This window comes from Saimiri boliviensis, chromosome 2 (genome assembly GCF_048565385.1).
Source record: "Saimiri boliviensis isolate mSaiBol1 chromosome 2, mSaiBol1.pri, whole genome shotgun sequence".
NCBI classification, from domain to species: domain Eukaryota; kingdom Metazoa; phylum Chordata; class Mammalia; order Primates; family Cebidae; genus Saimiri; species Saimiri boliviensis.
The window spans coordinates 32421602-32436251 of NC_133450.1; the positions used below are offsets into that span (position 1 = coordinate 32421602).

Consider the following 14650-nt stretch of genomic DNA (forward strand, 5'->3'; position numbering starts at 1 on the left):
GCTCACCCAGGTGACCAGAGAGGAAGGGTCGCCAGGTGGAACCAGAGCAGCGGGGTGGGCGCAACCGCCCGGGCTGGGGCGAGGGTCTCCTGGGCTCCCGCAAAGGCGCCTGCCCCGTAGTTATGCAGATTCGGGTTCTGAGGTGCGTGCGCGCGCCGGGCGCGGTGGAGTCGGACTCGCCCCCGCCGGGCTGCACTATCAGCAAGCCACCAAATCGGAAATCAAACTTTAATCGGCCTCCCGGGGTCCTGCTCCGGGCTCTGGACCCCAGCCCCGGCCAGAAACGGGACAGGGGGTTGTCAGCGGCCCTGCACCCCCGCACTCCCAAGGACCCAGGTGCGGGGGCCACTTACCGTTCGGCCCGACCTCCCGGTGCCGCCGCGCGTCCCGGGCGCGTCCGTCGCGCGCTCTCCCTGGGGAGAAAGAGAAACCGTGTAGACGACCGGCGCGCGCTCACTCGCCGCCTCCTCTGCGGAGAGCAGCGAGGCCGGGCCGGGGCGGGCGCCGAGCACTGAGCGGAGGGGGGCCTGGGGGAGGCGGGGGCGGAATCAGCCCAACTCCCGAGCCCGGCTTCGAGGGAGACCCGGAATGCAGGCTGGCGGGCAGCCGGCGTGGGCCGAGCTCACGGAGGAGGGGAAGGCGGAGGTGGCCCCGTCCTCGGGCATCAACTATTGTCTAGGCGCCCGGGCCCCCGCTCGCGCCGTCCCCGACATTCAGCAACCCCCATCCCGCCCGCCCGCAGGGGAAAGAGCTGAGGGGGCGGCCAGTACAGGAAGCAAGTGCGGGGGTCCGGGCTCCGAAGATCCGAGGTGGGCGCGGGGGGCGGGGGAGGACGGGGAGGTGCGTACCGCGTGGGGGAGGGGACAGGTAAGTGCCGACGGGGGCGGGAAGGCCCCGAGGACCGGCGGGGGAGGAAATGGGGAAGGAGCCACCGAGGCGGGAGGGGATGGAGTGGTTGTGGGGGCGGCCTCTGGGGCCCAGACCTGGCCCTCCCCGGGGACCCTCCAGCCGGGGACTCGGCGCTGCACTGACTTTTCGCTCACTCGCTCACGCACGCACTGAACTCGCTCACAAAGTTGCCGGCAGTGGCGGCGCCTCACTCGCCCTTCCCCTCCCCGCCCCGCCTCCCGCCCCATTCCTTCCCCTCCTTCACTCCTCCCTCTCCCCCAAGTCTCGGGTGAGATCACCGCCGAGCGGTTCTGAGCGGCGCGCAAATCTCGCGAGAGAAGCGGCGGCTGGGCCCTGCGGGCGGAGGAAGTGGAAGAAGTCGCGGGAGGGTAGGGGACCGCGGAACTTCTGGTTGCTATGACGACGGCAAAGCCCTGGATTCCTGTCTCTAGCGGAGAGCAGAGGCTGCAAACGTGGGTGCAGTTTTCAACCTGCCCCCTCCCCTGCCCGGCGCACGGGCGCTGGGGAAAGCGAGGGGTGGTTGCAAAAGGAGAATTTTTACACCTATTCAACAGGGCATCTCTAGAAGACCACAGTCATGGTATCTGGCCAAATTTGCCAAATGAGGCTAATGTATTAAGAGGTTCTGGGACACGTTTCTACCTAGAAGCCAACACATATCTGCACCCCAAATTTCTACCGTGTATTCAGTTTTTCAGCCTTTTCTTCCAGTCTCATTCCGCTACCCCCACTCCCCCATGCTCCCTTCCTCCTCCTCTTCCCAACACATAGACACACACACACACACCAGACTGGGCTCCTTCAGGATCTGGCTCATTCATCTCTGTATTCTCAGCGCCTCCACAGGCTTGGTCCATACTAGATACTGGCTACTTTTTTGAAAAGTTGAACGCAACAGTCCATACCTGCCCTCAGTACTTGCCTTTGGCCCTACCCTGGAGAGTACCGTCAAATTTGGACTCTATCAAACCACGCTCCCATTTCTATTAACACCATGTCTTTTTCAATGCTCATAATCTCTCCATCTTTTTCTCATAAAAACCCTATATTCATGATGGGGAGGGGAACATTTTTTTAAAAATCATTAGGCATCCTCAGACGCCTTTATACCTACTACAAAATGCTATTAAGAATGAAGATGAACTCTCCTCAGGCCCGTGTCTTCTTTTAATTGTAGAAACTTTTCTGAAGTGAGGGGTATTATATACCCACTGCCTAAGTAAAATGGATATTGTGAATAAAGTTAAGCTTCAGCTTTGTATTTCAAAATGGATGAGTAAAATCAGATTCCATGGTAGGTGGATTATATCTCAATTTTTTAAATTCCTATCCATGAACGTGTGGAAACCATTATTTAACTCAGTCCCGCATAACTAGAAACCTAAAGCATGAACCTAAGCATATGAAGACTAGGCAGTCAAAACTTTTAAGTCACTTGCAAGTTTAAATCCTAAATCAACTAAAGTTTGTGTATTAGAAACCTAAGTGGGCCAGGTGTGGTGGCTCACATCTGTAATCCCAGCACTTTGGGAGGCTGAGGCGAACGATCACAAGGTCAGGAGATCAAGACCATCCTGCCAACATGGTGAAACCCGTCTCTACAAAAAATACAAAACTTAGCTGGGCATAGCGGCATGTGCCTGTAATCCCAGCTACTCTGGAGGCTGAGGCCAGAGAATCTCTTGAACCAGGGAGGCGGAGGTTGCATTGAGCTGACGTCGCGCCACTGAACTCCAGCCTGGGTGACAAAGCGGGACTCTGTCTCCACAAAAAAAAAAAAAAAAAAAAAAAGAAAGAAACCTAAATGACACTGTGATAAAAAGTAATAGACAAAGTAGTCAGGAAACTAGGGTTCAAGTTGCCACAAATAATTCAGTCTCCTAAGAAGTTATTTAATCTCTGATTCTTCATCTGTAAAATGAGGGGGTAGCCCACATATTAGGTTATTACAGCTTTGAAATTCTGTAGCTGGCTGGCATGGTGGCTCACATGCATAATCCCAGCACTTTTGGAGGCCCAGATGGGAGAATTGCTTGAAGCCAGGAGTTTGAGACTATCCTGGGCAACATAGAGAGACACTGTCTCTACAAAAATTAAAAATATTAGCTAGGTATGTTGACATGCACTGGTAGTCCCAGCTATTCAGGAGGCTGAGGCTTGAAAATCACTTGAGCCCAGGAGTTAAAGGCTGCAGTGACCTATGATCACAGAACTGCACTCCAGCCTGGGCAACAAAGTGAGACCCTAAACATGTATATCTGTAGAGCTCTTAAAACTATAACATTTTCCAATAAATAACAAATTTTCCTTTTACAGAAAATGATTTTTTAAAAGTTTCATTTTTACAGTAGGTCAGTTTCACAAAGTATAGCTACATGTTGACAACTTTCTTTAAATGTTGACAATTTTATTTTAAAATTTCTCTTGTCCCAACTACAAAGACAAGAAAAATATTTACTGTGTTACAGTAATTTCAAAGGGAATCTATAGTTCATGATTTGCTTTTACACTAACTCAAAGCGGATTCCTTGCTATTTAATAAATACTCTAATTCAAACCAAAGACCCGAACTAAATACACTAAATACACTCCCAAAATAACTATAAGGAAAGAGGGAGGAAGGGAGGGAAGGAAGGAAGGAAGGAAGGAAGGAAGGAAGGAAGGAAGGAAGGAAGGAAGGAAAGAAGGAAGGAAGGAAGAAGGGCAGGAGGAAGGGAAGGAGGGAGGGGAGGGAAAGGTTGGGCGGGCCTCAGATTCATTGACTGGTATGTTTAATATCACTTTCACAAAGAAACACAATGTAACGTCACCATCAGTCCTGTAAATCTGTTTTAAGGAACCATCTTTCATAACATTGCAAAATACTATAAATCAGTTGCTGCTCATTTGTTCTGGCTTAGCTTTTAACATGATTTTGACCTTAAAGGATGGCTGCCAATCTCCCTCCACCAACACAGTACAATTTCAGGGCCATCTGTTTTATGACTCCCAGATAGCCATTTGAAATAACTGACCCAAGTACTAGCCAAACCTATTAACATTTTTTCAGTGCTTCTTATAAGGCTCAAGAGATGGGTGTTGGCCTCAAATTACAAAAATAACTTCCCTAATCTTCAGACATAGTAAAATAGTAGAAATTGTCCCAGGGATCTAAAACTGCTCTTTCAAGGCCCTGGGCTACTATTTGTCCCTCACTGACGGCAGAACTTTCATCCGTGTTTCTAAAGGAGATAAAAAGTGAAAGCTACCAAAGCCTAGTTTCCAACTGCACTTTCTTTGGGTCAGTCACTCCTGCTGTATCCTCCTGACCATTCTAGGGTTTCAAAACAGCAGACATCAGGCAGCAGAAGAAGGAAAGGGAGAACAGAGTTTGCCAAGAGCACAGACTAGATCTCAGTCCACTTCCTGTCCACCCTCTTTCTTGGTTCCTATACCCATCTCTGCTCAATTCCCTTTGCTCCACTCCACCCCACTCCCCACACACAAAGGATATGTAACCTTTCTAACGGAAAGAACATCTAGTCATTTACTACGTTGCTCCTTCCCTATTTGCTTCTTCCTTCATTTGAACCCAGGTGAATTCATTTCTCCCTGGTTATTTACTTCTACTCAACAAAACACCCTAATGTATAGACTATATCAAATATAGAATGAATTTTGACACAGAGGCCTACCACACCAGGAAATTTTATGTATTTCTTAATATTATAAACACCAATTCACATTTGCATGACTTACAGTTAAAATCTGATTTTACCAGCCTATTATCAGTCAGTTCACAACTCCGGTAGCTGTACATCTACAGGGCATTATTCTAAGTGATATTTGGGAAGATTACTCTGAATAATTACAAAGGTCCAAAGTGCTCTCAAAATTATTCAGGATTAAATGATATCCCATGTTGTTTCAATTTTAGGGTTGTATTGTTTTAGCCTTGTTAGTGTAACTGTGTTTTCGTGAATACTGGATTCCTTAGAAAACGCCCCTTCTCTCATCTACATAGTAGTATTCATTACAAGTCTAAAACACCAACTACTTTATAACCAATTAATATTCCGTTACTCTATTAACAGCAAAACTGCTATACTTCCCTGTACTCTCCCCTTCTCTTTAAAGGACTATTTCACACTTTCTCCTCCTTAATCAAACCTCCGCTTAGTACTTCCAGCTAATGGCCTTGCTCCCTCTTTTGTTGGTAAAATAGAAATAATCATAAGAGAACTGAACACACACACCCTCCCTACCACTCTGTCTACCAGCCTACCTGCATCTGTCTGCATATACTCCTCTGTCCTTCCTATCACTTATGAATTCTCAGTGCTGTTAGCCAAGAGCACTTAGCCTCTTGATCTGTGTAAATAGAGTATCGCCTCTAACTCAGGGACATTGATTCAGCAACTGTCTCCACTCTCTTGTATCATCAATTTTTCCTTCTCTACTGCATCACTTCTAAGGGCTTACAAGCATGCTAGACTATCTGCCATGGTAAAAAGTAAAAAGCTTCCTAGATTTTATGTCTCCCCCGCTTCACTTTATAACTGGAATCTTCAAAAGGCTCTTCCAGGCTTGCTGTCTTCAATTCCTATCCTTCCCTTCCCTTGAATCCACTCTGAGCACCCTTTCACCCCCACTACTCCACAGCAACAGGTCTTCTCAGGGACATCAGGGACTGCCTCATTGCTAAATCTGGTGCTCAACTTCCAAGCTCACCTGGCTGGAGCCCTCCGCAGGCTCTGATTCCTAACCCCTCCCTCTCTCCCCTCCCTCTTTCTACCCCAGCCACACTGGCATTCCTGCTATTCTTTGACTACACCAGGTGCTCTACTGCCTCCAGGCCTTGCATTTGCTCTTTCCTCTGCCTGGAGAGCTCGTTCCCCAAATATCTGCATGATTCACTTTCTGGGTCTGTTTAGAAGTCTGTACAGAAGTAACTGTTGGTAATCTGCCTGCTTGCTCTTGGGTGCGCTCTCTCTTTTCCTGCTCTACCTTGCAGTGGGGCTGACCCCCATGGGCCATGTTCTCCAGGACCCCTTGTCAGGGGCTTCCAGCTGGGTTCAGCCATCGAGATGCCTAACAGGAATTTGGACAGATGGAATAGACAAGCGAAAGCCTTTCTTCTCCTCTCTCTGCTTCAGGCAGAGTTTTAGTAGCAAATGCATCTCCTCAGGCCCCAGGTTCCACTGGGTGATAACCATCCCCAAGTTCTGATACAACTTCAGCTGGAGGGGGATAGTAGCTTCCTGGTGTTAAGAATCTCTGGGTTCCCTCAGCACCCTAGTTAATTTCTCAGCTCTTCCACATGCTGTGTAGCTTCCCTGTATAAAAATTCTCTCATTTTGGCAAGGCACAATGGCTCATGCCACTAATCTCAGCACTTTGGGAGGCTGGGGAGGGCAGATCACTTGGAGCCAGGAGTTGGAGACCGACATGGCCAAACCCTGTCTCTACTAAAAATGCAAAAACATTAGCTGGAGCCTGGGTAGGAGGATCGTTTGAGCCTAGGAGGTCGAGGCTGCAGTGAGCCAAGACTGCACCACTGCATTCCAACCTGGGTAACAGAGCCAGACCCTGTCTCAAAAAAATAATAAAAATAAAATAAAAAATTAAAATTCCCTCCTTTTGAATGACCAAGACCAGCTTCCATTCTCCTAACTAGACTTTGATTGTTACAGTCACGCTTTATGAAATAGCAATCACCCCAATCTCATACTCCCCACACAGCTCTATTGCTCTCAGAAGTCCTTCACTCCCTGACATATTATCTAATTGTTTGTTGGTTTATTGTCTGTCTTCCATCTAGAAGGTAAGATCTCTGAGGGCAGGAACTGTATGTCTGCTTTATTCACTGTTGTATTCCCATCACCTGGAACAGTGCCTGGCACATAGTACGCACTTAACACGTTTTTCAAATGAGCAAATAGTGCTAATTCAGACAAAATAAACGTGCTAGCAGAGTGTGGTAAACAGAACACCCCCACCCTCCAAGATGTCCACATCCTAATCCCCAAAACCTGTGAATATGTTACCTTATGTGGAAAAAGAGATTTTATAAAGATATGATTAAGTTAAGGATCTTGAGATAGGGAGATTATCCTGGATTATCTGAGTGGGCTCAATGTAACCACAAGGTTTTCATAAGAGGGAATTAGGAGGATCAGAGTTAGACATGGATATGTGACCACAGAAACAGAATCAGAGAGGGATCTGAAGATGCTATACTGCTGGCTTTGACAATGGAGGAAGAGACCATGAGCCAAGACATGTAGACAATCTCTAGAAAGCTGGAAAGGCAAGAGAAACAGATTCTCCCCTATAGATTTCATAAGGAATGCAGCCCTGCCAATACCTTGATTTTAACCAAGTGAGACTTATTTCAGACTTCTGACCTCCAGAAATGTAAGATGATAAAATGGTGGTGTTTTAAGCTGCAAATCTGTGATAATTTGTAACAGCAGTAATAGGAAACTAACAGTGTTTAATCAGGTATGTAATCTCTTCGTAGTTATAATGTGTGTCTTGTTTACTCTTAAATCCCTACAATTTAATACAGTTCCTGACACAGATAGGCACTCCATAAATGTGCAATGAAAGAATCAAGTTTAACAGCAAAGCAGAATCAGGGCTCCCATTCTGATAGAGTGGAAAATCCCTTACCTGGCTTTCTGGCTCAGAAAGCACCTTGCTATTAAGAAGACTTTGTGAACTTTTTGAGCCACGAAGATATAGGGGTATAGGGTAGAGGCCATCCAGGTCTTAGGCACCAGTGTCAGCTAGAGAGAATGAGGACAAGTCACAAGGGCCTCGTGTGATATACTCAGGACTTGGGCTTTATTCTGTAGGCAATAGGGAGACATTGAAAGATTTTCAGCAAGGGTGGAAACATTCACATTTGCATTTACAATGCATAGAATATTAGAAGCATGAGATTAAGACATCCATGAGTTGGAGAAGAGGTCAGAACTGTGATCACAAATGCAGCAAGCAGTAGCTTATAAATTGCTAGTATGTTGCATGTAGGTAACATTTTTTTTAGAAGGAGTTTCCCTCTTGTTGCCCAGGCTGGAGTGCAGTAGCACCATCTTGGCTCACTGCAACCTCTACCTCCTGGGTTCAAGTGATTCTCCTGCCTCAGCCTCCTGAGTAGCTAGGATTACAGATGCCTGCAACCACGCCCGGCTAATTTATTTTTTGTATTTTTAGTAGAGACGAGATTCACCATGTTGGCCAGGCTGGTCTCAAACTCCTGACCTCAAGTGATCCGCCAGCCTCAGCCTCCTAAAGTGCTGGGATTACAGGCTTGAGCCACTGCACCCAGCCTAGGTAACATTTTAATTAACATGCATCCTCACAAACTTTCTTTCCTTGTCATAGGCATTTTCTTTTGAAACATTTTTCCAATAAGCTACTCATGTGTTCCCTGGGTTTTCAGGTAATTTTCCTATAAACATGGATAAAAATTTTTTTTAATCCCAAAAAGGATGAAAAGTTTTGTCCCACCAATACTTTTGATGTTTTTCTCTATACCATAGACATCAGCACAAAATGCTACTCTAGTTATAGTATTTTTTCTTTTTCTTTTCTTTCTTTTTTTTTTTTTTTTTTGAGACAGAGTTTGCGGTGTCACGCAGAATGGAGTGCAGTGGCTCCATCCCAGCTCACTGCAACTTCTACCTCCCAGATTCAAGCAATTCTCCTTCCTCAGCCTCCTGAGTAACTGGGATTACAGGCACACAACCATGCCCGGCTAATTTTTGTATTTTTAGTAGATACAGGGTTTCACCGTGTTTGCCAGGCTGGTCTCAAACTCCTTACCTCAGGTGATCCACCTGCCTCAGCGTCCCAAAGTGCTGGGATTACAGGTGTGAGCCACTGCGCCAGTCCCAGTTATACACACACACACACACACACACACACACACACACACCCCACCACCACACCACACACACATTAAATCGTCTCAGAACCATTTCAGGATTTTTTATTCATCTTACTAATAGTATTTCCTTTTAGGAAGCTCTTTGAACCATTTAAAATAACTTCAATGTTGTCTGAGGAGCTGGAAATTCCCTTCCAAACAACCCTTTCCCCTTTATTCCTTTCATCAAGTTTCACAGTAGGGAAGATATCATGGAAGGAAGGTGAATTTTAAAAGTCCTCTCTCTACTCTCTTGTCTTTTTTAAATACCCAGAAATGAAAAGAAACTTGCTCATGACTTGGAAGCAGTGGGCTGAGGCCTCCCAAGACCATCTGGGCTGTTCCATTGCCAGCCAGAGTGGAGGCGACATTCACACAAACCCAGGAGCTGCAGGGGCGCGTGAGCTGCAGCTGCTTTGTGGTATCCAAGGAGCCCATAGTGAGATTCTGCAGGAGAAATCACGCTTTGCATGTTCTTGAATACAAGAAACATGTGTAGTGAGGGTTTCTGTTTGCAGGCAGGCCAAGCAAAACTACTGGAATATTAAAGCGATCACAGCCTTTAAGGGAAGAAAGGACAAGAATGAATATGCTGATAGTTCAGAGATATTTAGGACCTTCAACAGCTCAGCACTCATCCTAAATTTTTACAAATCTTAGATGAAGCTTTTAAAAGCCCTTTTAAAAGGACATTTATTTGTTCTTTTCACATGGGGGGAAAGTGATGAGTATATCTACTCAAGTATGAGAAATGGCCATGGCCACTCGATGTAATTTTTTACTTATCCTCTAGCTACACAAAGAAAATAGCACCAAGTATAGTGGAGGAAAATCTACTAGAACTCAAGCCTGGCTTGAATTCAATTCTGTACTCGAATTCAGACTTTGTCTTTTACCTAGCTGAGTCAGATAAATTATTTAATTTTTCTGGACTTTTTTCTTTTCTTTTTTTTTTTTTTAGACTGTTTAGGTCTCACTCTGTTGCCCAGGATGCAGTGCAGCAGCACGATTTTGGCTTACTGAAATCTCCCCCTCCCGGTTTCAAGTGATTCTCCAGCCTCAACCTCACAAGGAGCTGGGATTACAGGTATGTACCACCCACCAGGCTAATTGGACTTCTCTTTCTTTAAATACAAAAGGAGAGGGCTAAGAGGCCATCCTTCCAGACTAAAAGTTTGTATGTTGATGTGTCACCGTCTTTCAAGAGTCAGTTTGCTCCTGTCAAGAATCGTTCAGGGGTCTGTTTGCTCCTGGTCAAGAATCTGAGGTCTAGACTTTTGCTCAGAGTTGCTGAACCTCTCTCCCTTCCTGTTTATTTTACTCTTCTTAGGATGATCTCTACCTTCCCCTCCCCTCTCCTGTCCCTACCACACCCCATTCTACAACCCCATCTGAAATATCAAGGGTGACCATAACTCACTGGTAGGTTGGAGAGGAATAAAGACTTCTGAGCAATTCTCATAGACACCTCCTGTTATCTGGTGCTGGCTGTGACTGGCACTGCTAGAGTGGATCTTGATCATTGCTTCTGGCATGGCCAGCCCATACAAGCTGTTCTTATTGGCAGTGGAATTTTCAGGACTGCTACTCCCAGCTGCTTTCTCTTGGAACCTTAGAACAGCCAGCTTCCATGTTCCAGAGCTTCTGGGCAGTTCCTTTACTCATTCCATACTTCCTCTAGAGGGCAGCACAAATCACAGTCTCTGCCAAGCATATGGAGTTGGGATCAACACCACAACTCAGGATTGGCTTGTAGAATTCTTTCAAATTCCCCTAGCCTGGCATGAGAGTACGGGAGCAAGAATGAATAGGTCAGGCACAGTGGCTCACACCTGTAATCCCAGCACTTTGGGAGGCTGGGGTGGGCAGGTCACTTAGATGCCAGGAGTTCGACACCAGCCCGAGCAACATGGCAAAACCCTGTCTCTACTAAAAATACAAAAATTAGCCAAGGGTGGTGGCACACATCTGTAATCCCAGCTACTCAGGAGGCTGAGGCAAGAGAACTGCTTGAACACAGGGAGTGGAGGTTACAATGACCAAGATTGTGCTACTGCACTCCAGCCTGGACAACAGAATGAGATCCTGTCTCAGAAATAATAATAAATAATTAAATCAGAATGAATAGATTTATTTATTATTATTAATAGATTTATTTATAATAATAATACAAATAAATAAATAAATCACACCCATTTGCCTTCACTTGAAGACAGTTCAGTATGGTGGAGTCAGATGGAGCTGACTTCAAGTCCCACGCCCACTTCCAGCCTGAGTAACAGAGTAGTTTTAGAAAAAGTTACTTAACTCCTCTAAGCCTTGGTTTCTTATTTTTCAAGTGGGAATAATAATGATTGCTTCTTAAAAACACATGATTATTTGAGGATTCAAATAATAGACTGGCTATCTAGGGGCCATCACAACTCCCTTTTCTCTTGCCCTCTGAGACTTCCCTGAAGTCTCCAGAACTAGCTAAACATAAAACGAGGGCTTTATTCTGAAAACTGTGAGTTCCAAAAGATACCTAGTGGTAGAAATACAGTCCCATCTAAACTCCCTCCATCACTCATGTGCTCCTCTTTCTGCATCTCCCTCTATCTACAGCATTCTTCTCTCTTTCTAAAGACTAGTTTCCTCCATTTTTCTGATCCACATGGGGAAAATATCTCCTGGGCTCAATCTGAATTCGAACATCTCCCCAGTTTTCAAACTACCTGGGGAGAAAAGTAACTGACTGACATAGCTTTAAATCAGGTGCCCACCTCTAGATCAATCATCTGTGACCAGGATCCTGGAGGCATGTTGCATAAAATGTCATGGAGGAATCATGACGTGACTGCGGGGGTGGCAGTTCCCAGGGAAGAGGGAGGGCAGACAATAATAAATGTCTAGGGTGGAGGAATTATATAAAAAGCGTTAAGACTAGGTTTCAGCCATTAAGATTATGATATAGTTGGGGAAAAGACACTAACGTTGTTTTCAGTTTAAATTTATTTTGATGCTGACGGGGTTATTGTAGGGAAAAACCAAAACAATCAATAGTGATGGGAAAAAAAAAATCTTCTGCCTCTTGAAGTCCAGTCAGTGAAGCTGAACAGTGCAGTGGTGGGGGTAGGTGGAGTGAGAACGTTTCACGTTTTCTCTGGAAGACATTGGCTCCTCAGGACTTTCTGCCCTTATGGAGCTCCGAAAGTACTTTTATTAAAAATAGAAGATGGCTACGAGGCAGGTCTTGTCAGAGGAATAAACCATTTAAAGCAGGATCTTTCTGCCCTGGGCAGGAATTAATAGAATTAAGCCATGAAGGGGGATTTACTATACCCACGAAAGAGGTTACAAAGTAGGATAAGACAGGATTACGAGCATAACTAGAGTTCGTGAAGAAAGGGATCAAGAAGTTGGGGACCGCCCCAGGAAGCCAGTGGGTAAAGAAAGTAGAGAAGGGGGGAGTGTTCCTAGAGGGAGAAAAAGCAAAGGTACTGAGGATGGGGTGAACGTGGCATATTTGTGGACAGTCACATTGTGCAAGAGAGTGCAGCAGTCCTTAAACTATGAGATTTGCAGTGAAAGCACCCAGGGTACCTATTGAAACAGATTCCTCACCCCTGGTACAGAGGCTCTAATTTAGTTGGTCTGGGATAGGTCCCAGGATTGAACCTTAATAAGCCCCCTAGGGCCTGTGCTCAGGGAGTCTACAGAGGACAGCTTGAGAAACACTGGTATTTTCACTGGCGCTGACTATTAAACAAAAGAAATGGCTTCTCTTTTGGGGTGTGTGTTTCCTGGGTGACAACGACTGACTACCAGAATATGAAGTCCCTCCTGATGGCCCAAGAGAGCTGCTGTCAACCATTTCCACCAAGGCCACCAATTTGCCAGTGACAGTTCTCGGGACTCCTTTGTACTCTCAGCCCCCAGAGGTGCACTTGATTATCAGCTGGTTTGGCCTTCATCCCACACCTTTTATGCTTTTACAGGATTACACCCAGCCCAAGATGCAACAGAATCAGTCTAGATGTTGAATTCTTCTTAGACAATGTTGCTGTTTGTATGTCTTGCTGATTCAGTTACTTGTCTTTCACTACCTAATTATAGTTAATTTTTATATAAACTTAATAATCAGCATTTGTATAATAGTAAAAGAGTGATTTGTTTACTTTAATCTGAAAAAGAGGTTACCTGTTTGAAGGGGAAAATGTTTCTATTCCAGACTTCTGAAGAACTATTTACTAATTGCATATTCTTTTCTTTTCCTTTCGAAGCCACTTTTTATCTCCTCTCCTGCATCCAACCCACATAATTTCTGTGAAGAAAAAGTGGAGTGGTGTCATTTTACAAGTAAACTCAGTTAAGAATAAGTCCAATCAATTGCCAGGTGTTGGGACTGAAATGGAAGTTTCTTAGTACTCCACCCAAGTATTTTCATATTAAATAATTATCTTGTCATCATTTTATTTCTGAGTTATTCTCTTCAGTTTTTGTTGTCTTCAATTTTCCAAAAAATTGAAAATGCTAATAATGTGTTCAGGTCCCTTGAATCAGAGATTTCTTTTTTTTTTAATGAATATATATATTTTATTGCACTTTAGGCTCCGGGGTACATGTGCAGAACATGCAGGATTGTTGCATAGGTACATACATGGCAATGTGGTTTGCTGCCTCCATCCCCATCACCTATATCTGGCATTTCTCCCCATGTTATCCCTCCCCAACTCCCCACCCCCCACTGTCCCTCCCCTAGTTCCCCCACCCCACAGACCTCAGTGTGTGATGCTCCCCTCCCTGTGTCCATGTGTTCTCATTGTTCAACACCCACCTATGAGTGAGAACATGCGGTGTTTGATTTTCTGTTCTTGTGTCAGTTTGCTGAGAATGATGGTTTCCAGGTTGATCCATGTCCCTACAAAGGACACGAACTCATCGTTTTTTATGGATGCATAGAATTCCATGGTGTATATGTGCCACATTTTCCCTGTCCAGTCTATCATTGATGGGCATTTGGGTTGGTTCCAGGTCTTTGCTATTGTAAACAGTGCTGCCATGAACATATGTGTGAATGTACCCTTATAATAGAATGATTTATAATCCTTTGGATATATACCCAGTAATGGGATTGCTGGGTCAAATGGAATTTCTATTTTTGGGTCCTTGAGGAATCACCACACTGTCTTCCACAATGGTTGAACTAATTTATACTCCCACCAACAGTTGAAAAGTGCTCCTATTTCTCCACATCCTCTCCAGCATCTGTTGTCTCCAGATTTTTAAATGCTCGCCATTCTAACTGGCGTGAGATGGTATCTCAATGTGGTTTCAATTTGCATTTCTCTAATGACCAGGGATGATGAGCATTTTTTCATACGTTTTTTGGCCTCATATATGTCTCCTTTCAAAAAAATGTCTGTTCATATCCTTCATCCACTTTTGAATGGGTTTGTTTGTTTCTTGTAAATCTGTTTTCGTTCTTTGTAGATTCTGGATATTAGCCCTTTGTCAGATGGGTAGTTTGCAGAAATTGTTTCCCATTCTGTTGGTTGCTGGTTCACTCTAATGATTGTTTTTTGTTTTTGTTTTTGTTTTTTCTGTGTAGGAGCTCTGGAGTTTAATTAGATCCCATTTGCCTATTTTGGCTTTTGTTGCCAATGCTTTTGGTGTTTTAGTCATGAAGTCCTTGCCTATGCCTTTGTCCTGAATAGTTTTGCCTAGGTTTTCTTCTAGGGTTTTTACGGTGTTAGGTGTTATGTTTAAGTCTTTAATCCATCTGGAGTTAATTTTAGTGTAAGGTGTCAGGAAGGGGTCCAGTTTCTGCTTTCTGCACATGGCTAG

At 44.9% G+C, this 14650-nt stretch overlaps 1 protein-coding gene and 1 long non-coding RNA gene across 15 annotated transcripts in view; one reads left to right on the top strand and one right to left on the bottom strand.

The window, feature by feature from the left end:
* Nucleotides 1-1118, bottom strand: part of SIPA1L1 (signal induced proliferation associated 1 like 1) — a 391460-nt gene extending 390342 nt beyond the window's left edge. For 4 of the 13 annotated variants that reach the window (XM_074393047.1, XM_074393044.1, XM_010335233.3 and 1 more), the window contains exons 1-2: nt 1033-1118; nt 354-413 (exon numbers count right to left, since the gene is read on the bottom strand). The gene's annotated coding sequence lies outside the window, so the exon portion shown is untranslated. Of the gene's footprint in view, nt 1-6; nt 319-353; nt 668-983 lie in introns of those variants that run through there. The other 9 variants (XM_074393043.1, XM_074393046.1, XM_074393042.1 and 6 more) reach the window with 4 other exon arrangements.
* LOC141583509 (uncharacterized) overlaps nt 1-14650 on the top strand; it is a 33876-nt gene that overhangs the window by 310 nt on the left and 18916 nt on the right. Inside the window, exon 2 of one of the 2 annotated variants that reach the window (XR_012516141.1) lies at nt 9786-9911. The exons of the other annotated variant lie outside the window; for it this stretch is intronic. This is a non-coding gene — a long non-coding RNA (uncharacterized LOC141583509). The remainder of the gene's footprint in view (nt 1-9785; nt 9912-14650) is intronic. 2 annotated transcript variants of the gene reach the window in all.